A 25,715-nucleotide genomic window follows, 5' to 3' on the forward strand; every position below is an offset into this window, starting at 1 on the left:
AGACAATGCTTAAAGTTTCAGAAGAGTTTTATTGTTGACAAACAGATGGCACTGTAGTGCAGTTTTATCCTGTATGTTCACTGATCGTAGGTATTTATGTCTTAGATAAAGGCTATAAATATATATATATATATATATATATATATATATATATATATATATATATATATATATATATATATATATATATATATATATATACATACATCAATCTATTTTGAATGGTTGAACTTCATATAATCGAAATCCATTTTCGCGAAATGAAAAAAGCAAAAGCTTAAGAACCCGAACGGTGAATGTTTCCCAGGGTAAGTGAACACTTGCCCAAACTTAAAACACACACCAAAGTAAGTAAAATCCATCTAGGTGAGAGGCTGTGAATTTGCACCTCCCCAACTATATATACTAACTCTGGGATTGTAATACAGTGGAGAAAAGGGCATGTTGGGCAAGTGTTTACTTACCCTGGGAAACATTCGCCATTTGGGGTTTTAAGCGTTCATGATTTTCGTCTTGTGAAAATGGATTTTGATTATATGAGGTTTGACCTTTCAAAGTAGATGCATACACATACAAATATATATAAGTTCAGAGATTTGGAAGGCAAAGGGTGGATTGCTCCCCCTGCAAAACCACTTAACATGGATTTTTTCACTCTTCTGTATTTTGGGCATTATTTTTCACAATTTCCATCAACAGGAACGAGCAAATTGTTGTTTCATAGCAGGACCACAGTTAATGCCACCATAGCTATATCTTTAACCTGTTGAAAATATTGATTGTCAAAAAGAAAAAAAATAGAATTAAAGTTATAACATGCAAATGATATTAAAATGGTATTAAAATTTGTGTGAGTAACCAAATATAATCTAACAATGTTGGTCATGTATTGACTGGTACCTATGTATGTTAACAAAGGCATTGACATCATGTATGCCATGTATGGCAGTGTGGGTTTCAACAATTGTATCAGTGATATCTGGACTCATGGCTTTCTTGTAAATTCTGCTTTACTGGGTTTAGTCCTTCTTTGGAGTCACCATATTATTATTTCACTATGAGGCTTTAGTCACTGGAGAAACTGATTTAGGATATGGATGGCTGATGAGAGGAAAATGTCAGTCATATTTCCAATTAAGATCTGAATGTTTCTAGTGGCCATAATGGGTATGTTGGTGACAATACTCATTTGAAGTGGGATGCTATTGTCCTGTAGCATCCTATATCTCCATCCTTCTGAACAAGTCATCTGCTTAATGAGAAGAGAGTATAACAGTCACATCCAAAACAGCCTTCATGTTTGTCGCACATGTATGGCTAGAACTAATGGTTCTGTGAAGTGGCAACAGATTTGCTTATGTTTGTAACTAGACTACAATCCATAACTTTTGTCAGGATATGTTTTAACCAGTCCTGCTTCCCCTTTTTTGTCCACCATCAGTGCCGTTTAGGTATGTATTAGACATCTTTTGCTGACTATATTCCTGGATTTATTTATTTATTTTATTTTATTTTACATTTGTTTACCGGGATAGTCCAACTGGATACATGTCCATTTTCAGCGAAGGCCCGGGGAGAAAAGCTCCACATAGACAAACTTACATAGATTATGCAGAAGTTAGCAAACGATTATAAAAACAAAATGATTATATACAGTGGCTTAGTAGTGTTCCCTAATAGGGACTTACAATTCTCATGGCCAGACACAATTAAAAGTAAGAGACATCAGATTGGAAGCAGAGCTTGGTGACGTAGTTACAAGTTATAATAATATGCTTTCAGTTTATAACTTAATCAGGGTTGGTACATGTGCATAGCCAATTCACTTTGAGATACTGTTTGAGTTTTTTTTTTTAAGAGACTTTTGGAGGATTGTAGGGTTACATAGTTTGGCAATGAATTCCAAGTTTTGCCAACAAAGTTAGCAAACTGGTATTCACCAGCAGAGTTATTAGCTTTGTGGGTTTGGACCAGTAGTTTATCGGCTGACCATAGGGATCTCAGGTTGCTATATGGCTTAATAATATTTTTAAGTGAGGGGGTATCCTCACGGTGGAACAAAATTTTGTGCACTATTAAGAGTTGATTGAATTGAATTAAGCTGGGAAGTTCTAGCCACTCTAGTTGTGTAAGGTTCTGGCAGTGGTGGGTTCAATAGGTGGAGCCAGTGGAGAATCTGGCAATATGATTGTAGCTATGAGACAGCTTACCTAGTTTGGATTTGTTGAGGTTTGAGAGTACAGGCGAGGCATATAAAAGAGTAGAGAGTAGCTGTGATTGGGCAATTGCAGTCCTAGCCAGTGGGGTTAAAAATGTCTTGTTTCTATACAGTGATCCAAGCTATATATTGATGGTCTGTATGGTTTTGTTGACCTGTAGGTCAAATTTGAGATTATTGTCTATGATAACCTCTAGCAGTTTGGTGTGATGATCTGGGGAAATAGTAGTACCATTGTTAGATGTGACAGAGAATGAAAGTGTGGTAGATCTACTAGTGGGGAAGAAGAGTAGAAGTTTAGTTTGACTGGGGTTCAGAAGTAGGCATTGATTGGTGAGCCAGTTCTCGATAGTGTTAAATGTATTTTGGGTTAAGATCTGCAGTTCAGATGGGGAGGTGGCTGAGCAGTTCAGAGTGGAATCCTCTGCATATTGAATGCAGGTAGCTTGAGGGATAGCAGTGTGAAGGTTGTTGATAAAAATAGAGAAGAGTAGTGGACCTAATATGGACCCTTGAGGGACACCAAGTGTGAGAGGTAGCTGGCTGGAGAGTTTGCCCTGCCATAGTACCGCCTGTTGTCTACAAGTTAGATAGGACTGGAACCACTGGATAGCAGGCTTGTTGAGGGAAATAGAGTTTAGTGAAAGAATGAGAAGTTCATGGTTGACCATGTCAAAGGATTTTGATAGGTCAAGAAAGAGGGCGGAGATTAGTCTATTGTCATTCCTGTTTTGGTTTATGGCAGTAGTAAAGGAAAGGGGGGGCTGTAGTGGTGCTGTGGTATGGCCTGAAACCATGCTGGGAGTTGGATAATATAAGTTATTCTGTGTAAGATATTGCATTATTTGCTTGTGTACACATTTCTCAATTATTTTGGCTAGTGGGGAAAGAATGGCAATGGGTCTATAGTTGGATATTTCTGAGGAGCTACCACCTTTATGGAGTGGGATGACATGAGATATTTTACAGAGGGAGGGAACAGCATTTTTGGATAAGGTTCTGTTGATGAGGATAGATATGGGATATGCAATGGCATCTGCAGCTATTTGTAGGTACTCTGCAGGGAGGAGGTCAGCAGCGAGGGTGGTAGGTTTTAGTTTTTTTTAGAAGTGTTTTGATAAAACTAGTGGATATTGGATGGAAGCTAAATTTGGGGTGATTATTGGGTAGATTAGGTGTGTGGTTTAAGTTGGAGGGAGTTAGTTGATTTGCTAGGGATTGAATTGTTTCAGTGAAAAAGTTATTAAAGGCGCTAGCTATGGTCTCTGGGGAACTATGGGTGTAGTTAGCCAGGGCTGGGGTGGTGGAATGACCTAGACGAAGTAGTTGATTTAAGCTTGTCCAGAACCTTTGAGGGTTGTTATGCTGTTTTTGTAGGAGATTTTAGTAGAAGCTTTTTTTATCCAGTAAAATAGATTTTGTTTATATCATTCCTGAGTTGACAATATTTTAGGTGGTCAAGTAAGACTTTAGTTGTTCTCCAGCTGGCCCAGGCTCTGTTTCTAGTTTTGATTTTAGCTTTGGTATCTTTTGTGAGCCATGGTGCTGTATTTGATCTAGTTTTTATTGTATGTGATGGAGCATGGGAATCAAGGATACTTAGGAATTTAGTGTTAAAGTGATCTATGGCCTTCTCTAATGTTAGATTTTTTTTTAGTTTTGACCAGTCAACTGCTTTTAATTTGTTTTGGAATATAGCAACGTCAAAGTATTTCCTGTTTCTGTTTTATATCTGGGCTGGTGAGGGTTTCCTGCCTTATGTTTTATGATATAGGTTAGACAACGGTCGCTGAGGTCATCTGGGAGAGTACCAGCTGTGTACAGTTGGGGTTGGTTATTAGCTAGGATCCAGCCTAGGATACTTTCCCTGTTGGTTGGTTTGTTTATCCTAGTGGGAGAGGCTATGGTCTGTTTAAACTCAGATAAGTTTATATGGGTGGGGTGGGGTCGGAGGAGCAGGGGTGCCACTTGGTGTTAAAGTCACCAAAAACTATGGTTTCTTGGAAATAGGTCGTGGATAACCAGTAAAGGATATCTTCTAGGGTATTTAGGTTGCTGCCTGGCAGAATGTTTGCACAGACAATGTTCAAGTGCTTGTTTTGGTTAATTTGTAGCTTGATTATGAGGAGTTCTGTGTTATTGAATTGGGGAGGTTGAATGATGTCTCTATTAATGGTAGAGTATTTTTGTAAAGGACTGCTATCCCACCTCCTTTCCTTGTAGCATGGTCTAACCAGTGAATATTGTATCCAGGAGGTAGTATCTCATTGTCAGTAGTACTGGGTTTTAGCCAGGTTTCCCTAAGACACATAATGTCTGGGGAATGGGTTGCTAGGAGGGCATGTCGGTTGGGAACCTTATTGTTAATACTTCTAATATTTAGGTGAAATGCTAGAAGGGAACTAGTGGGAGTATACATGGGTAGCTTGACTGTGTGGGTTGTGGTAGGGGAGTGGAGGTTATTGGGTGTGGGTGGGCCAGGGTTGGGATGAATGTCTCCATGTGTTATAAGGTTATAGTGACAGGATATTCTGAGCTTTAGGAGTTTGTTTATAGGTTTTATATAGTCTTTGTCTTTAGGATTATGTTTTGTGGCTGTACAGGGGTGGCATTTTATTGGTTTATTCGGTGTGCTGGGGATGGTAAAGTGTTTAGTGTTATGTGTGAAGTCGTGGGTGTCTGTTTGACCATTTGGGTAGTGAATACCATGTTCAAGTGTTTGTTTGTAGGCAGTGTGTTGGTAAAATAGAAACAGTATGGGCATTAGGGTAATTAGCATTTTTTGCTTGCTTGCATTTTGTTAGGGGGGGGCAGACTAAATTTTGATGGCTGACTGTGCTAACAGGGTGTGGAAAAAATGGGAGAGAAGGAATGGGGTTAAGGGGGAGGGTTGTTCAATGATGTTTGAGGTGCTGATTGGTACTTAGCAGGAGGGGAGTGGCAAGGGAGTGGCAAAGTCTGCCTTAAATTTAGCGCTAGTGGGGGTGGGTGAGATTTGGGGGCAGGGAGAGGAGCAGAGTGGGGCTAACACTGACTCCAACAGTTACCTTGTGCTTTTGGTTTGTATGGTTGTATGTATGCAATGTTTTTGGCTGTACTTTAATTTGTTTTATTGTTTTTTTATCTTTACACTAATTTGTAGGCTAATTTTAATAGGATCCTATGGGTAAACTAGCAAATTTAGTCAATATGGAGGGAGCCAAATTACTGTGGGGACAGCCTAGAAGCAACACTTTACCAAATTAAAAAGTAAATGTTTGGGACTGGAACACTGTGTGAGTGTAAGGCTGATTCAAGGTATTATAGCCCAATCTAGTGGCAAATGGCTGGATCCCTTCACTGTTGTTGTGCATACACCTTTAAGTCTCAACAGTTTACAAAAACTAATGTAATTCACGTATTACAATAGAAAAGCTGGAGGGAGTCAGGTTCTTGCTTCCCAGAGGTTTTACTTAGTTAAGATAGCCAGCTTCAGAGGAGAATGTAGAAATTGCTTTATGCAGTTAATCCCAGGTTGGGGGGGGGGTTACACAGGAAAGAAACCTGTGCAAACTGAAAAATAAAGGTAAATAAGGCAGAATTAGTGCAAAGGTTACAAGACTGTGAAGTAGAGAGCATGCAAGGAATAGAGATGGTTTGCTTCTGTGATATGTTATGGTTTGTTTTTGTATTTGGTACATGTAGTGTTGGGCCATGGCATACAGTGTATTTCACTGTTATCTGCAGTCATTTAATAACTGCACTGAAGTTTCACACAGCATTTCATCTTCTCCATATTGTAATCACATGACAAGTACCATTATGCCAATGAGGAATTCTAAAATATGATAATTAAAATCCAAAAAGGCACTACTGGTTGAAAGTCAGCATTACAGTTTGTTCAAATGAATAGAGATTATAGAGAGATTTTAAGATAAAAAATAAGTATTTATTTTTATAAAAGAATGTAGAATTCTAAGTCAGGCTACAGCTAAAGCTAACTGATAGCACAGTTCATACCAGAAAAAGTTAAATAAAATGAGTACAGCAAAGGAATCAAAGGCATGTGTGCAATACACTATGGTACTCAAAAGACAGTATGGGGGAATTCACAGTGCTGCCAATATATAACATTACACAGAATATTAGAATATTTTGAATTTACATGATATACTATGCAAAAACCCACAGATAAGATAAAAATGTGTAACTACCATTTAGACACTCAGACAAATGAACCGCAAAAGAGCATTATAGTTCTAGAAGTAGATGAGGCTGTCAGTTTTTCCTTTGCCCATTCATGACAGAATGATTTTATCCCCTAAATAAATAAGTAAATTCATTGTAAAATTAAAACAGTTCATACATGCTTGTGCTCAGTTGTTGCCTTGAGTATAAGGAAGGACATGCACAATGTTGCATGCTGTGTTGATAAAAAAAATAAATATTGGAACTTGCATACAAGGAAGTTAAACTGAAAATGATTCCTGTCCCAGTCTACTATAAATATTATGAAAAATAAAACCCAGTTTTGGACCTATGATAGGTAACTTCTATGGCTATATTGTTCAACCTGGTTTCTGTAGCACAGTTTCAGAGATTGCATGAATTAGGTGGAACAATTCATGAGTGTTACAGCGGAAGCCCAAATAATGCCATAGGACATGCCATAATATAATTCCTTAACATACTTTCCTTTAATTTCTAAAATAAAATGAATGTTTTGTTTAACTTTCTTAATAACCATAGTGATTTGAACAACAACAAAAAACATATCTCAGACTAAGCTGTAATAGATGAAATAATGTTGATGTTGTCCTTACATGCTTTTTGGCAGTAAATGATGTAGGATAAAACTGTAGGATCATTACCTTGGGTTACCTTTTTTCCTGATGACTAAACCAATTACATTTGCAGCATCTAAAAAGTAAGGTATTTAAAACTATGAACAGTAAGTAATAATTAATTTGTACATTGCTTAGAAAAATTACACTGGTCAAAAATATTTTTTTCATTAGAGTGGGTCAAGTGCTACATTGTGTTCATATTACAAATTTATGTTGTTTTAGAAAACCAGAAGTTGAAATGACACTTCTCTGGCCTCAGGACAGTAACCAAGCTTCATTTGGTTTAAAATATATTACCATATTCAAAACAAAGATATATTTTATTTAAAAGTACTTCAGATGTAAAAAAAAAAAAAACAATTCATATGTTAGAGAAATTACAGTTGTAAACTAAATAGCTAGCACTTGAATATAAAACAAAGGTATAAATCACTTTGGAACTTATTAAAGGTGTTGTTTAAATTAATTTTAGTACATAACTTTAATGTAAAATTCATACAAACCTTTATGCAATAAAAGTGGTAACATTAATGCAATGAGACTGCACACACATTATGCATTTTTTGACGGACTGTTTGGAAACTTTCTAGGTGAAATTGTTCTGTGACTATTTCCAGCAATACTCTAAGCCACGCATCAGTGCACAAGCTGATCCATTCATTCATTCTTTGAGTTTCCAATACTTACTTTATTTTATGCAGACTTACAGCATAGCTAACACCTATATTAGCAAGCAGTACTTGAAAGAGAAGCAGTTGTAGACATGCACACCTTAGCAATTGCAAGGACTGCCATTTTGCCTGCATATATGTCTTTGGAATATGGGATAAAACAGAAACACCTGATAGAAGCCCATACAAATAGGAAACATGCAGTCACAGCATCATACCTGGTAACTGAAAAATACAAATTGCATATATATTAATACTAGGTAACTGAAGTTAAAGAGCATTTAAATTAGTTATTTAAGCAGTGTAGCAAACAGTTAGCCATGTGCTCTCTTCCTAGAACCACCTCCAGGAAGGCATCTATATGGTCAAGTGAAATTGCTCTGATGTGTAGCTCAGTATGGCCATTTCCACCATGTTGTGGTATTGAACATGGACAAAAGGTCATATTCAACTCCATACCATGACTGTGGTATTGTGTTTGGGGTGGGAGGTTGCACTAGACCACCAGGGATTACTCTTAATGTGCTGTACCAGCACCAGTGGTTTTGTTCTTTAATTTCTTCAGGTCTTTTGGGTTTCTAATGTCATGATGGGAATGGACCCGATTCCTAAGTTAAGGTATAATTAAAGTTCATGAAATTAGTATTGTTTCAATCTTTGATGTCAGCCAGAAGTGTTCTTTGCAGCACCACAATGTACCCAGTAATGACTCCTTCTGCAATTTGTACAGAGTTACATGTGTCGGTAACATATGTAAGTACGATTGTAAATCATTTTTTATAAGACCGATTGGTCCTACTACCACTGGAACTGTCTGGGTATCTTTCTTCCACATTGCCCTCATTTCTGCCTGCAAATCCTGATACTTTATGACTTTGTGTCTCTCTGTACATAAGACACTGTAGTCACTGGGTGTAGCAATTTCAATAATCAATGCTACTTTTGTTTTCTTTTCAAGGACCACTATATCTGGTTTTCTCGCATCTATCTTTTGAACTGTGGTAGTGGGTGATTCCATGTGATGTAGATTTCATCATTTTCTATGATGCTTTGCTGCTCATGTTTCCAGTGTTTTTCAGCTACTTCAGTATTATAATGTTTGCATAATTCCCAGTGCAACAAACTTGCTGCATTATTATGCCTTTCCATATACAGTCCTTTGTCATTAGTATATCACAACCAGCAAGAAGATGTGCAACTGTTTCCAATTCTGTTTTACAAAACCTACATTTCTGTTTCTTCCACACATTCAATGGACTTTGTAAACCAATGTGTACAGTATCTTGAGATGCCAGTATTAACCTTTCATTTTTCATTTAAATTCACTTCTCCTTAACCATTCCTACGTTCAATCCTGATCAACATGAGGTTGTTCCAAGGGTTTTCTATACTTGCAACTGTATTTATGCATGTTACACATTTCTTGCCTTCTCATCTGATCCTTCACCTTATATTCTTCCTTTTGTTTTTTAGCACATTCAGTTGCTACCTGATTTTCATCTACTTCCAGTTTGATTTCCATTCCTGCTTGACACTGATATGCTTCTGCTAAACTAAGCAGGGGTGTCATCTTAGACTTCTTCTCTTCATGTTTCAAAACTTTCACTACATTTGGCTCTTATGAGGTCAGCAGACATGTATACAGTCCCACTGTCCCAGATCTATACATCTAATCAATTTCAAGGAGGCCCATACTTCCTTCAGAATGGGGAATATATAGTCTTGGTATGCACTGGTGTTTATAAGTCATTTTATGAGCATGAAGCATCCTTCTTGTTTTCCTGTCCAAACTATCCAACACCTTTTGCAGCCAGTCAGTCACTCCCAAACTGTAAGGTAGGACAGGAAGAGCAAATTGGTTTATAGCTTGGACTTTGTTCCTAAATGTTAATGGTGTTTTTAGTATTAATTTTTAATTGAGTTTTATTCACATTTGTTCATGTTTTATTGTTGATCCTTCACCAATACCCAAATATTTATACACTCCCTCCTGCTCAAGTTCTTTTATATCACATTCCTGTCCCAAACTGATGTTTTCTTGGTGCTGCAGCTTTCCTACTTTAAAGGTAGCTTTTGCACATTTATCAAGACCAAATGACATTCTCGTATCATCTGAAAAAGTTTTCACCACTTGCTGTTGTGCTTTGAGTTCCTCATCTGATGAACTATACAGTTTTAAATGATCTACAAAAAATAAGGTGAGAAGTCTTTACACTTTGTTGTTTTCTGGGAGCCAAATTATAGCCATGACCTAATCTGTTACGTTGACAGCTTAATGGGTTAAGGGCAAGACAAAAGAGCAGCGGTGAAAAAGAGTCACCCTGGAATATTTCCCTTTGAATTTTTATCCCTAGAATAGTAATTTGTCCTTTATCATGGCTTAACTACAGAGTGGTTTGCCACTGTTTCATGGTCACAATAATGTAATCAGTCAGTGTAGGGTGTATCTTATACATTTTTAAGCACTTTTTTATCCATGAAAGTGGATACTGTTAAATGCTTTTTTATAGTCTATCCATGCCATACTTAGATTCTTTCCCTTTTTACAGTTCTCCATTATGATTTTATTTAACATTAAATGATCCTTTGTTCCATGCAACATTCCTTTATTACCCATTTGTTCTATTGTCATGATTGAATTTAATTCTAAATGTCTATAAACTTTGTCGGCATCAATTCCGGTGTATAGTTTATACACTGTCAGAAGGCAAGTTATTGGTCTATAGTTTTTAGTATACCTTGTAGGTTCACTCTTAAGTAGGAGTATTGTTTTTCCTGTTGTTAGCCAGGCTGGTGTCTTTTTAGGGTATGCATATAAATAGTTATTACTCATGGCTAAATTTTCATGTAAAGATGTTAATACTTTTAACTAGAAGTTAGGTAATGCATCTGGGCCTGGGTTTTCTGATTAGGAGCTTTTCTTAACTTTGTTTCAATCTCTCTGGGGCATTACTTCATCCCATTGCATATCCTGTACATTCAAACTTCTTATTCTTTCTTTTACTTCTTCTATCCATTTAGCATCTTTTTATATTCATAATTCCCAGTGCAACAAATATTTCTCCAAAATGTATCTATTTCTTCTTTTTAGGTGGTTTTTAATTCCTTTTGCCTTGTTTCCCAATTCTCTATAAAATGTTTTTGGGTCATCAATAAATTGCTTATTTTGTACTTTTGCTTTATATTTATCTGTATATCTTTTATGTTTTTCTGCCAGGGCTGATATTTTTAACATATTATTTGTGATAGTGCATGATAGATCCTGATCTGTTCTGATGCTGTGCCTTGCTTTTATCACATATAACTTCCTGAGTATTTTTGTTGATCTGTTCTCTCTTCTATACTGTTCTAATAGTGACACTTCTTGTTTTAATTCTTTTATAGTTTTCTCTGTTCGATACTTCCATGATGGCATTTGATGTGTCCTCTTCTTCTCCCTTACTACCTTGTATTTTAGTGGTAAGACTTTATTTGTTATTAATTTAGTTGCACAGTAACTATCCATCTCTGTTGAATCAAGCAACCCTTGTCTTATGTAATTTTCCTCTAAACTGAGGGCATATTCTTTGTTCTCCATTTCTTGTGGGCATTTTATAGGTAGTTACATAGCATCTTCCTGTGCCACGTTCTCTTCAATTTCATTCATTGGTTTTTCATATGGGAACTCACTTGCCTATTACACCACAGCATTGGCTGCGTCGGAGTTGCCACAGTTTCCTGTTCCTCCCCATGGGTGCCGGAACCATAGAGTGAGGGGGAAGGGGCACTCCCCCACTTTTGCATCCAACTAAACTTACATTCCCAGTGCGTTTTTACTTATTCCTGGTGCGTTTTTACTTTAACGGCTTCCCGGCTGACGTCATCGCGAAAGTAAATGCCGTTTTTGAGCTGCTGTTCAGGCTGATGGAGGTATTTATTCAGAACGCATGCATACCAGACCAGACCCAGAACTCTAGCTGCTGAGAGCAGAGAAACGGCAGGCTGCAGGTTCCCGTTCTTGAGCTGCTGTAGGTATTTATGTGGAAAGCACGCATGCCGGACTCAGAACTGAAATGACAGGCTGCTTGAATGAGGAGGTATGTTACAACTCTAGGTGTGTGTGTGTGTGTGTGTGTGTGTGTGTGTGTGTGTGTGTGTGTGTGTGTGTGTGTGTGTGTGCAGTGTTTTAATTGCCAGGTCATTTGTGTGCAGCATTGGTATATAGAACCAAACCAGCCAAGCCATTTCATATATAAAAAATAAAAACATGTACATTGTGTGTGTGTGTGTGTGTGTGTGTGTGTGTGTGTGTGTGTGTGTGTGTGTGTGTGTGTGTGTGTGTGTGTGTGTGTTCGAGAGTGTAATGTTGTGTCTGCTGTTTGTGTACCATCTGGAGTTGCCTTTACCAGAGAGTACGTAATGTAAGGGAAATGCAGAACTTCTGGGTCAAAGAAAGGAAGGCAAAACCAGAGAATCTCTCAATGACAACAAGGTGTATATCATGGCCACTATCTCTTGAGGGAGTAGGTTCCTATTGTGAAAGTTTTCTAGATTTAAGCCTCATATATTTGTTTTATTCCTCATACAGTCTGTGGATTTCAGCATTTTTGTGACAAATCAGTGAAGGATTGAATTCACTAAATAATGACAGGCATTTGAATTTCAGACTTCATAGTCTTCACAAAATAAATGGTAACACAAAACCTTTTATTCTAGCAATTTTCTAAGTTTATAAGATCAGCATTTTAATTTTTTCCATATTTTTGGGGCTGTGTTCCCCCATTATTGGCTTTGTCCAGGTTTTTTGTGCTAAGAGATTGAGACCTATGGTGAGAAGTGAGAACTGAATTCTGTATTCCCCCATTATTGGCTTTGTCCAGGTTTTTTTGTGCTAAGAGGTTGAGAGCTATGGTGAGAAGTGAGAACTGAATTCACTAAATGATAGCCATTTAAGTTTCAGTCTTCCTATCTTTTAGGAAACTCTGATTTGGCATACTGGTTTGTTGATCTGACTGTAGTGCACAGGGTCCTGAGTTCAAGACTTGGTAGTGAAACACATGGTGGTAACACAATATTTTATTCTAGCAGCTTTCCAAAATTATGCAAACAATGTTTAAAATGTGTTCCTGGTTTTTGGGGTTTTGTCCTCCACAATAAATTTTGGCTTTTTCCAGATTTCTTGTGCTGCAAAGTTGAGAGATTTAGTTGAGTGTCAGGTGGATTTTACTAGGAGCTGAGAGATTCGGGGAAGAGAAGTTTAGTGCTAATTATGCTAAGTTGTTTGCATTGTTAGTAGCACAGTAGGTAGTATACTTGCTTTTGATGCAGATGCCTGTGGGTTCTACTCCCACAGTCTGCAGATAGATCACTAATACTTTACTGTGTTGTACTTTAAAGTGAGTGGATGATGCAGTCCTACGAATGTCCTCCTTTGGAGGAGTTATCAAGTAACTATGTTTCTGTTATCAGTTTGTCATCCATTTTCCATTGCAAAATTACTAGCTTGTCATTTTTTTAATTTAGCATAGACAATTTATTCTTCAAGGGTGACAGGCACTTTATTTGTACATGAAACAATGAAATATGAAGTTGTTTGCTAGCAGCAACATTTTTATTAGTTACAGATCCCTTTAATGTGGAATTATTTAGATGACTTACTTCTGCAGATATTTTGCATATTTACTAATATTGGTGGATTGTAATTACAGAAGTTAGAGTGGCCTTTTATGGTTGAAATTTTCTGAAATAGGTAGTTTTGTAATTACTGGTTCATACATTTTGTTTCATTGCTTACTAGAAGATTGTTCCAAACTACACATTTAAAACACATTCTAACAAGTGGTGCTGTATTATCAAGGAATGTAATTTAATACAATCAGGTTAATACTATCAGGAAGGTGAATCAAAGAATGCATAAATGTATGCTTGTTCGCACGATGCAGAAGATCAAAATGGGGGAAGCGACCAGTCACCAATGGAGTCCCCCAGGGTTCAGTGCTGAGACTTTTTCTGTTTGGCATATACATCTGAAAAGTAGAAGGAAATACCAAAGGGGTTTGGCCAACTAAGTTAGAGATGACTGCAAGCTAGGAACAGTTATGGAATCCCCATATTACTTAGATACCATGCAGGAAGGTTTGTCCCAAACAATAGCTGGTGTCGGAATCATGAATTGAAACTAAACCCCAAGAAATACATTATTGTATCCTTTGGGAAGTCATCTACTCCAGGGAACTGCCAAACTGACAATGCCCCCTGAGAAATGACCCGGTTGTTTGGCATTTGGGAACTTGTGTTTACAATGACCTAACTTTTGACCAACATGTGCCCAGAGTCATAAGAAAGTCTTTCTATATTGCACAGCTTATAAACAAATTAATTTTGACTAGATCTAGAGATGATATTGTCCTCCTTTACAAAGCCCTTATTAGGTCAATCATTTTGTATAATGCCCACTTTGGCATGTATCTGTCCAGACCCAGGCAACATCTCTAGATCTAGTCAAAATCCATTTTAGTAAGGATATAAGTCCTAAACAATAGGTCTTTCATGGATCACCTCAAAGATTTATTACTATACTCAATATCCTTCAGAGTGCTTAGAGGTGACATGTCTGGTATACAAGGCATCCTCTGACCTAATACAGATGGATCTACTGAACATCAGCAAGTCAAATGGCATTAGAAATACTCAGTCCAGATATCTAAACTGAATGTTGTGGAGAGATGGATATATATCACAGAGGCTACCATTGTTCCAGAACAGACTATCCATTCAAGTAAAATAAAGCTCATCCCTGTCCACATTCAAATGCAACTTGGATCTAAGGATGGGTAATAGAAAATGTACTCCAGGATTGCCCCTCACACCACTAATGGATGCAGGCAGTTCCTAAATGCTGCATCACTTACATGGGTCCCCTCAACTTATCCATAGTATGATCACTTTTATTCTCACTAGGGCTAATATACAATTATCAGCCATGGGATAGGTAAGACCAAGCAGGAAATGTTAATTCAAACACCAAAAGGGAAATTGGCTCAGCTTAAAATGTTGTCCAAGTGAACCTATGTTGTGGTTGCCCTTTTTAGATCACTAAGTGCCCCTCTCACCCTCTGCCCCCCCCCCAGTCTTCAACAGCATCCGGCGCCTCTGTTCCCCCCCTTGCTGTGCAACTCAAACTGGACATTTGCACTGGTTTCCTATAGGAGGCTCCAAAGTATCTTCATCTGGCAACTGATCAGATGTTTCCTGCTTCATTGGTTTCACCTTAATTTTGGATTCATTGCTCTAGCCTGCTATAAAGTTTTCTGAGTTATATTTTCTACACTAAATCCTTCACTTCACAGGTAATACATAACCTCAGTTTTTATTTATTTAACTTCTCCATTACTAATCATCTTTTCTACTTTATTTTCTTATTTTTTTTGTATTGTAAAATTTTCCTTGCCTGGATGCCTTTGCCTATATTTCTCTTCAAATATCTTTGGTGCTGCTCATTTTGTTTTGATTATTTCACCTTTGCATAAATATTACACCATATTAAATCTCTTTTTTCTTTCCCAAGTTCATATTTCTTCTTCATCTCCTGATCCTCCTGTTTCTCTTTACTTTTGGGACTCTTTGCTCCATCATGCTGTGATGTAAACTGTGTTAAACTTTCTACACTAAATCTTTCACTTTGCAAGTGTTCCATAACTTCAACTTCTATTTTTTAACTTCTACTTTATTAATCTTCTGTTCTACATTCCCTCTTTTTGATCTTATTTTTTTATTGTGAAATTTTCCATATCTGGATGCTTTTGCATGTATTTTTCATTGAATATTTTTGGGGATGCCTTTTTTGTGTTGATTAGCTTGGCTTTCCCCTTTGCATAAATATTACACCAGATCAGATTTCTTTTTCTTTCCCATGTCCATATTTCTTTTTTTATATTTTTCAAAAGTCTCTAGATTTTGTTTTTTTATATTTTTCTGTTTCCTAAGTTGCTTTTTTTTCCAAACGGACCAAGATTGCTTGGTCTATATAATGTTTTTTCATAAATCTGTTGAATTAATGAACACAATTTTTTATTTGAAGCTTCTGATAGTTTTTCTTGTGCAAGTATTTTTCTTTCCTCTACTTTCTCTGAATATTTTTGTATATCTTCTGTCTGGAAATTCTGGACCTCTTGCATAATAGTAACAATACATAATTTCTTTCTTATCCTCAATAATCCACCCTATCTTTTTATGGCTTTTCTTTGGCCTATCAGTTTTTGTGATTTTTGTGGACTGTTATTTCCTTCTACAGCAAGGGGGGCATTCTTCACCTGGGTCTGGCTTAGTCCCATTGTCGGAATATTTCCGTGTCTTGAGGATTCTACACTGTCATTTTTTCCTAGTCTTGGCACCAGTGCATCTACCAGGATTGAGCACTTTTTTATCCTGGGTCTTGTGCACTCATCTATCTTTTTTATTTTTTAACCTACTTATGTCCATGATATATGCTTATATAAATACAGTCTATATATCAGTGTCATCTTGGTGACATTTTATAAAAAATAAGATCCACCTCATAAAGGTACTCACCAAGACTTGAGGATGAATTAACTTTCAGCAATACTACTCTCCTTTGCTTGCTGACTTATCATGTCTTCATTCGGACCCCATCTCCACCATGATGTAGTATTGAACATGGCCAAAAGGGTGCATTCAACTCCATACCATGACTGTGATATTGGGTTTGGGGTGGAAGGATGCACTAGACCACCAGGGATTTCTCTTGAAGTGCTGTACTAGCACCAATGGCAATGTGGGGATTGCGGTGATGCACTAGACCACCAGGGATTGCTCTTATTGTAAGTGCAGTATTGGTGTCAATGGCAGGATGGAAAGTGGGAGCTTGGGGGACCACGAGACATCAGGAATACCATATACTGAAGTGCTGTATCAACATCAACATCAAAATGGGGATTGGTGGGTGATGGGACACACACTGTGTCACCAGAGAAGAATAGATATATGTCTTAATTGCAAACTATTACAGGGGTGAGGGGAAAAGAGAAGGTCAGATAGGTTAAGGACAGGTCTCAAGACTGTGATGTGTGTGTGTGTGTGTGTGTGTGTGTGTGTGTGTGTGTGTGTGTGTGTGTGTGTGTGTGTGTGTGTGTGTGTGTGTGTGTGTGTGTGTGTGTGTGCACGCTTGCATGCATGTTTGTGTTGTTTGCACTTGAGTACATGGAAGAATGACTGGGAGGGAGTGCCACCACCTACATGAGTGGTAGTTTAGTACCATCACATGCAGATCAGCAATTGTGGTAGTAAATGTGATTCAGAGACATATAAATTAGTTGATAATTTGGTCATATCTCATTGCAGCTAGCATGTTTCTGAATCACAAATGGATATGTCATGGGACAAGGGACATGTTAGCACAAGGAGTATGGTTCATGTTAGGCCCATTAATGAAACATGGTCTAATATTTCAATGGGGTTGCCAGCAGCATTTTTCTTTTCTTTTCTATTAAACAGCTGCCCTCCTCTAGGAAGATTAACATTGTGAAGCTATAAAGAGGTATTATATGAAGATTAGTACAGTAAAAAAATTGCTAATATAACTTTGTTCTCAAGAGAATCTAATATTCAAGACTGTTTCTGTTTCCAAGTAATATAGTATTATAGTCAAAAGACAGCATGCTACATTCATAGTGGCAGCCATAAGTACACATGAAAAAAGGTAAATAACACCAAATAAACAGATTTATGAAAATGAAGACATGTTAACCATTTTTAATGATGCAGAAGAAACCTCAATGAATATAATCGCTAAAGAAGTATTCAAGATTTGCCACAGCAGTTTACAGAAAACTGTTGCTATTTTAAAGAGCCATATCACTTTAGAGGGTTTAAAGTAGTCATGACTAGCTGGCAGTAAGCATTAAAAACTACCAAATGACTGCAGGAATTGAGGCATGTTTGGCTACATCAAAGGAAAGGACAGAAGAAACTAGAAAAGAGTACTGGACAATGAAAGATCAGACACTACCTAATAAATGTACCCTGACCTTGCTACAGGAAAGATCTAGCCATCCAGAAACCAATGCAATTGATCTTCAGGCTAGATGCATGAATAATAGTATTATCATAAGAAACATTCCTAAAATGGATCAGAAAAAAACCCTGATCAAATGCTTCAAGATATTCTTCAACCAACCAAGGGTCTATCTTGTTCATCAGAATATTTAAATAAATGTGCACACAGAGCCTTTAGGCCTCTTTAGAAAAACAAACACACATCCTAGCCAATGTACGTCAAGTTAAAGAACTACAAAGATTAAAAAAGTTATCAAATACAAAAAAGAAAGTAGAAGGGGTGTGGGGATCTTAACCATTTAAGGTCAAAGATGAGGAAAGCAGATGGATGACAGGCAAGTGGCTGAGTGGGGGCATAGGAATTGTCTAGAGTTTTTCCTATGGGGCCAGTGTAGACAGACCCACACTCTTTCATGACTGGATGAAGGATCTGTAGGCACTATAAAAGAGGAAGACAGAGTAATCATTGGAGTAGGTAGTAGTAGTAGACCTTAAAAGGGCTAGGACATTTGGATCTGTTGAATTTCACAGGTGTGTTCAAAAAGCTCTAGATGATGAACTGAGACAGGATAAAGTGTTATGTGTGACAAAAATTAAGCAAAGAGTAGCAGGGTTTGCATTCTCAAGGTGTGAAAAGAAGCACAGTAGTAGGTTGGGCAAACTGTTGGTGGATGAGAAAATATTTGAGGAAATAACACCTGTATACCATGGAGAAATAAATGTATTAAATCATGACATTATTGCAATAATTAGGAAATCAGGTGGTAGTTGGATGGAGGTGGACGCTAGGGAACTGGATGAGAAGAAATATATTAAATGGGCAAAGAATGTGGTCAGAGAGATGGTGTACCTCAATAAAATCTTCTAGGGCACACTGGGAATTTATGAATGGGATAGGGTGAAAGCTGCTTTGATGGGTAATATTACAGATAGAAAAAGGAGGATGAGGAAAGACAGGATACATGATGTGAGATCTCTAGTGGGTAGGATTAGGAAGTTGCAAGTGTTGAAGAAGGAGAGGTAGGAGCTCATGATATAAATAGAGCAGAGCAAGGTGCTATAATAGACAGACATAAAGACGATGAGGAATCAAAAATTAAATCCAAGTTGGCAAGAAGGGGGGTGGATGGTGGGTGAGGAAAGAAACTGACAGCAAGATGCTGATGTGGATGATCGAGGTAGAAAGGAGGAAAGCTTGGATCAGTTCAGTGGTAGACAAACGGTACAGGAAAAAACACAAGTCAGCAAATAAGAGCATGATGTTTTATTACACTGAGCTTTATAAAAAGATAGACCACCAGTTTCTTTAGTTTACAAATGAAAAGGATATGTGTTGGATGAGGAGGAGCAACAGGTAATACATTTGATGATAGGAAATGGGGAGGTGATTGAGGCCATCAGGCATTTGAAAGGGGGTGAAGAAACTGGTTCAGATAGGTACCCCACTGACTTGTATAAAAGAGTGAGCTTTCAGCTGAGAAAAACAATGGCAGATTTAGTCGACATTATACAAAAAGGGAGACCGACGACATCTATAGAAGAGTCTACAGTAATTTTATTATATAAACAAAAAGGGAAAGGGACAGATATTAAAAATTACTTATATACCTCTATGCAATATAGATACCAAAGATTTTGCTTGCATTTTGCTAGCAAGATTAGAAAAAGTTCTACAGAAACTAATAGGGGCTGAACAAGTTATTTTTTAAAGCAGATTGTCCATGGATGGCATACTCTTATACATTTTGTAGAATGGGCTAAGGGAAAAGGACAATGAATGGTAGCAATTGTATTGGTGGACATTTAGAAAGCCATTGACAGCATCTCATTGAAATTTATGACCCAAACCTTGACGGAGGTCACTGGAGATGGTAGGTTGTTGAAGGGTATGAAAGACCTTGGTAGGGCTCCAAAGTTACAACTATATATAACTGGTGGGCTTAGAGAAGAAATATTATCATGAGGAGCCCATCAGGATTATCCATTTTTGCCAGGATTATTTTTAATATTCATTGAATATTTGATGAAGAGAGTAAGGGAAAGTTGGATGAAGCAGACAAGAATAGGAAAAGGAGTGGTATTTATCTTTTTGCAGATGATTGGATGATGCTGCTTGATGATATTACAGTGAAACTTCCAGGGATCTTGGAGATGTTTAGTAATTTTTATATTGTTTCAGTGTTTCAATACTACCTCCAAAAGTCTGTGGTGTTTAGAATAAGAATTAGACAGAGATACATTCTGCACTCCCTGAAAAGACTTGAGGGAGAACTACTTGGGGATTTAAGTGTGTAAAATGGTAGCTAGTATTAGACATCCAAATGCAGGATCATAGGAGGTTACTAGGCTATTGGTCCTGATGCACTTATAAGCCTAGCCAAGAGTTTAGCCCATATTTAGACAAATCAGCACCTGATTCTGATTTGACAGGTAGATTTTCTACACCTGGGGATAGACCAGAAATAGTCTGGACAATGATTCTTCTGCATATAATTTATTTTGGGTATATGTAAAAATCATCCCTCTAAATAAGATCATGGAAGATATTCAACTAGTCTGTGACAAGTTTGTGTGGAAAAGCAAAAGAATAAGGGTCACTAAGGATAGACTTAGGGCTCAGAAGAAAGTTGGAGGATGGAGCATGTCAGATTTCAGATCACACAAAATAGTTATGAATACTGTGCAAAGGCAGAGAGTCATAGAAAATGAAAATTTGGCATATGTTGCCTATGCCTATGAAAAGGACTGGAGGTCTGAAAGTGGAAAGACAATTAACAAGGTAAAGGATGGTTACTGATTAATAGGTTGCTGTGGTTTCAAATGCATTACACAGATGAATGGAATAGAAACATTAGGGATCTATGGGGAACATAACCTAAGATGATTTAGACAAGGCTGGTAACTTGGGAAGAAAAGGGCATTAGAAAAGTGAGAGACCTAAGGGATGAACAGTTAAATGAAAGGCTATCTTTTTCATTTCTCAAAGAGAAATATAATTTACAGAAAGGAGATTGGCTGTTTTATCAGAGGTATTCCTAGTACCAGAAACCAGAGGACTCAGAGGTATTCCTAGTACCAGAAACCAGAGGACTCAGAGGTATTCCTAGTACCAGAAACCAGAGGACTCAGTGGGGCCAGTGAAAGAATAAGCAGAAGTGCAAAGATACATGAGGATAAATGGTAAATTATGAGGTAGGCTTAATTTTAGGAAAAAATTGGAACCAGATAAAAAGGGAAGTATCTGAATTCTCTACAGATGCTTGTAGAATCTATATGTGAACATGCATTTAGTAAGCTTGATGGATCAGTGGAATAAAAAGGATGCAACAGGGGCAATAGAATGTTATCAGAAAGAAATGTTAGCACTGGTGAAAATGTTAGAAGAGGCAGGTGCTGTTGGGGATCACTAGAGAAGGATGTGCACAGGTGGTATAAAATTCCTGTAAATATACACAGGGAAGGACTGTATCCATCCATAGAGTGTTGGAGATGTGGAGAGCAAAATGCTGATCAGATGTAGATGTGGTGGACAAGTAGGGTGGGATGCCCAATTATGTAATGAATAAAGATAATTCTGGAGTAAATTACAAGAAGATATCAGAGCAGTGTGACTTATGCCTTTTTAGGGTGTACAAGGGGAAAGGATGGGCTGGATCTGAAGTACCAGAGCTTCATCTTCTCAGTGGAAAAATGAAGCAGATGATAGCTAAGGCTTGGAAAGGGGAGGTCTGGAATTTTATGAAGAAGAAGGAGCAAGTATCTGCATATAAAAATTATGGAGGGGACATACACAGTAGATGATAAGGAGGTATAATGTGATGTTGAGCAAAAGGAAGACTTATCAAGTAAAGTGAGTGATATAATGGGGGAATAACCACTTGTAGTGGAACTGGAATAGCAGTACTAAGTATAGGTATAGGGATAACCACAGATAAGATAAGCTGTGCCCTAATGGAGGTAACCACAGATAAGATGCACTGTGCCCTAATGGAGGTAATCACAGATAAGATGCACCGTGCCCTAATGGGGCAACCACAGATAAGATGCACTGTGCCCTAATGGGGTAACCACAGATAAGATACACTGTGCCCTAATGGGGTAACCACAGATAAGATACACTGTGCCCTAATGGGGATAACCACAGATAAGATACACTGTGCCCTAATGGGGATAACCACAGATAAGATACACTATGCCCTAATGGGGGTAACTTTCTGAAACTCAAGGCCAAGGACATGGAGTACATTGAATTCTGCATGTAGGGATTAATACAGTGTGACAGGTGTAAGAGGGTGGAAATTCTGGAAAAGGAATGATATAGCTAATTTTTTTGAAAGATGTGTTGTGGTTGGGTCTAGTTCAGGTTATCAAAGTTTTAAAATGTTGAAATTCATATGGTCAAGACCATATGATCAACATTTTAAAATGCTGAACTATTTGTACTGATATTGTGGTAGAGTGGGGATTGGGTAAAGTGCCCTTTTTCCCCTTGTAGTGTATTCTTGGAGTTGGTATATATATTAATTAACAGGAGGTAAGGGGGTTGGGGGGGGTTGCCCCCTGCAAAAACATTGTCTTGTTTTTTATTTTTTGAAATTTTAAAATGTTGATCATGTTGTTTTGACCATATGAATTTTGACATTTTAAAATAAACTGAACTAGAACTGTTTTAGTTATGCATGAGTTGAGAATGAGAAGAATTGAAAAAAAAATAGTTTTATTTAAATAACATGCAAACATCAAGTATTTATGACATGTATTTTTATGTATTATAACAAATATTTTGCATAATATGGTAGGCAAACATGGAATGAACATATAAATGTGAAAACTTCTCTGTCCAATGGTATTGTTAAAAAGCCTTATTTATGTTGTGAAGATATGTGAAGGCTGCCAGCCTAGCTAGATAAAATTTTGTAGATAATTCTGTCATTTGTAAATATGTAAATATTAATGTAAACCACATGCTTGCTCTCTTAAATGTAAGGAAATTATGGTAAATGTTGACCTTCAAAAATGTAACCACATTGCACTCTGCTGGAGGAAAGCTGATAAGTCAAGCATTGTATAATTGTTACCTACCTACCACAAGAGGAGTGGTTTCTGGCCCAGAAATTGTAGTTTATTGGCTGTTTTGGCAGTTTTTCCATATCTTTCAACTTTCTGGTTTAAAAGCCCACATTTGCGCTTGTTCCCCACCTTTCTTGTAACTAGTCTAGTCCAGATACAAATTTGCTGCATCCAGGACTGTTGGTAAGCTTCTGAGGCCCCCACGCCTTCCTGTATTGGAGGCAAGCCTTGTAGCTTATCAGTGGGAGTGGTAAGCACTAGGTAGCCTATCTACCACAAGAGGAGAGGTTTCTGGCCCAGAAATTGTAGTTTATTGGCCATTTGGGCAGTTTTTCCATCTCTTTCAACTTTCTGGTTTAAAAGCCCGCATTTGCATTTTCTCACCTTTCCTGAAACTAGTCTGGTCCAGATACAGATTTGCTGTATCCAGGACTATTTGCAAGCTTCTGAGTGGTGCCGAAGTCTGCTCTTCAATTTTTCCTTTAGATTTGCTAGTTCTCTCCTCTCCTGTACTTTTACTAGCTTATTAGTTTAGCACTCTACCAGACTTCTTGAAGCAATTATTGTAGTATGCAAAAGTGCTACTAGCATTAAACGTTCTACAAGGAAACAGCTCCAGTACTAATGCCCACCCCTCCAGGCATGTCTAAAGGTAAGTCTCCTGTGCTTTCTCCTATTAACCTGGTGAACTTGGGCATCCTGAGGCAATGTAGAAACTGCCTCATGTACACTGACAACCCTCTCCTCTTACCTCCCAACACTCAGACTTGCAAGAGATGCACTTATATATCCAAATTGGAAGCCCCGCACTCTCCAGCCAAGACCAGAATAGCTGGTCAAGAGGAGAAGGTCAACGCTTGCACCATACCACATGGAACACATAGCCCTCCAGAACATACACCAGCACTGTCTTCACATAAAAATACAAACCACACACCCACCTTTGCTGAGGCTCTTAATAAAAATCTACCCAAACAGCAGAGACCTCCAAGGCAGAAACACACTCGACCACCACAGCACAACACTAATCATGAGTTACATAACTGTCCTAAATGGTGTGCCACTTAACCAAAGCCCCTAAGGCAAAACAACATGCCCAACACACTAGTCATAGGTGACTCGATAGTGAGGCACACTGATGTCCACTCACCAGGTTGAATAAGGAGAAAGTAACAGTCAGCTGCTTGTCAGGCACAAGGATCTGCACTCAGGTCCCTCAACAACAGGTGAAATATGACTCTGTCATTGGACATGTGGGTGTGAATGACCTAAGGCATACCTCCCTGGACTACATGAAAAGAGACATGGAGGAGCTCTTGGATTATGTGGCCCAGGTGGGTATGACCCTAGCCCTGAGCAGCATCCTACCATCACCCAGAATGATACCACAGTACAAGCAAAAAATGATTGATTTCAACAATTAGCTAAGTTTCTGGTGTCATTCTAAGGGGATCCGGCATCTGTCTGCCTGGGATGAAATGATTGACAGACCTTGATGCTTTGCCAGAGATGGGCTGTATCTGTCACCCCTGAGCTTCCGGATACTGGCCAAGGCTCTTGCCACCCCTATAGTGTCTTTTTTAGGCAGTGTTCCAAAGACCAAATTACCACCGTAACAGCTACAAGCAAATGCAATCTGAGGTTCATGCTACTCAACGCTAGAAGTCTAAATCTCAAAATGCATTCACTCGAATCACTCCTTAAAATGGAGAACATTGACATTTGTGCTGTAACAGAGACCTGGTTCACGGCAGCAGAAAGCACCCCTGTACTACCAGGCTATAACTCATTCCACATCTTTTGGCCCCAGAACTTGGACTGAAGCTCCAAAGGCAGTGGTGTTTCCATATTCATAAAGGATGCACTCACCTCAAGACTGGTAGCCCAACATAATGCATCTGAGATCATTCTGGTGCAGTTAACATTGGGTAAGACAGCGATTCAGGTTGTAGCCTGCTATAGGCCCCCAACTATATCCCAAGACTCACACTCCACGTTCCTAAGCACCCTGGAAAATATTAGGGTCCAACCTAACACTCTCATACTGGCTCACTTCAACTACCCCTCCATTAACTGGGAAAACTACTCATGTACCAATACACTTGTCCAACTCTTTCTGGAATTCATTAATTCCAGTGACCTGGACCAGCTCATTCCTACCCTCCACTAGAGGTAGCAACATCCTTGATCTGGTCATTACTAACATGAGCAACCATTGCTCAACACCAATAGTCAACTCCTCCCTGGTTAGATCCAACCACAAACTAATCACCTTGGAAAGCCACATCCCTCCCACCCACCCCACAAAGGTAACCACCATGAAAAACTTCTCCAAAGCTAACTTTGAGCTCCTAAAAACAGAGGTGGCTACCTTCATGGCACACATGCAAATGAAGAATAGTTGCATGACTGCCGAATCATACACCAATGCACTGTACGAACACATACACAAATGCATGGATCTCGCCATACCCAGTAGAACCAAGACACTCTCCTCAAAAAAAAAAGGAAGACAATCTGGTGGTCCCCTGCCATAAACAAACTCTACAACAGAAGGAGGAAACTGATGTGGAATAAGGTGAAGTCCCAGGACTGAAAAAACTCACTTATCAGCCTCAACAAAAGGTTGAGATCCCTCATCAAATCCTCTAAAACTAGCTATGAAAACAGAATTGCAGCAGATAGTAAAGACAACCACAAGGCCTTCTATAGTTATGTAAAGAATCTTCACGGCAATACCCAGATTTGTTCTGAGCTGCTGCACAATGGTACCTTCTATACCAAGCCAACAGATATTGCCAATATACTGACCAATAGATTCAGTGCCAACTTTACCCCCCCAAAGGACCAATCACAATACCAGTAGATTGCCAGGCA

Source organism: Protopterus annectens, chromosome 6.part0, assembly GCF_019279795.1.
Source record: "Protopterus annectens isolate FY-2018-M chromosome 6.part0, PAN1.0, whole genome shotgun sequence".
Classification (NCBI taxonomy): Eukaryota; Metazoa; Chordata; order Ceratodontiformes; family Protopteridae; genus Protopterus; species Protopterus annectens.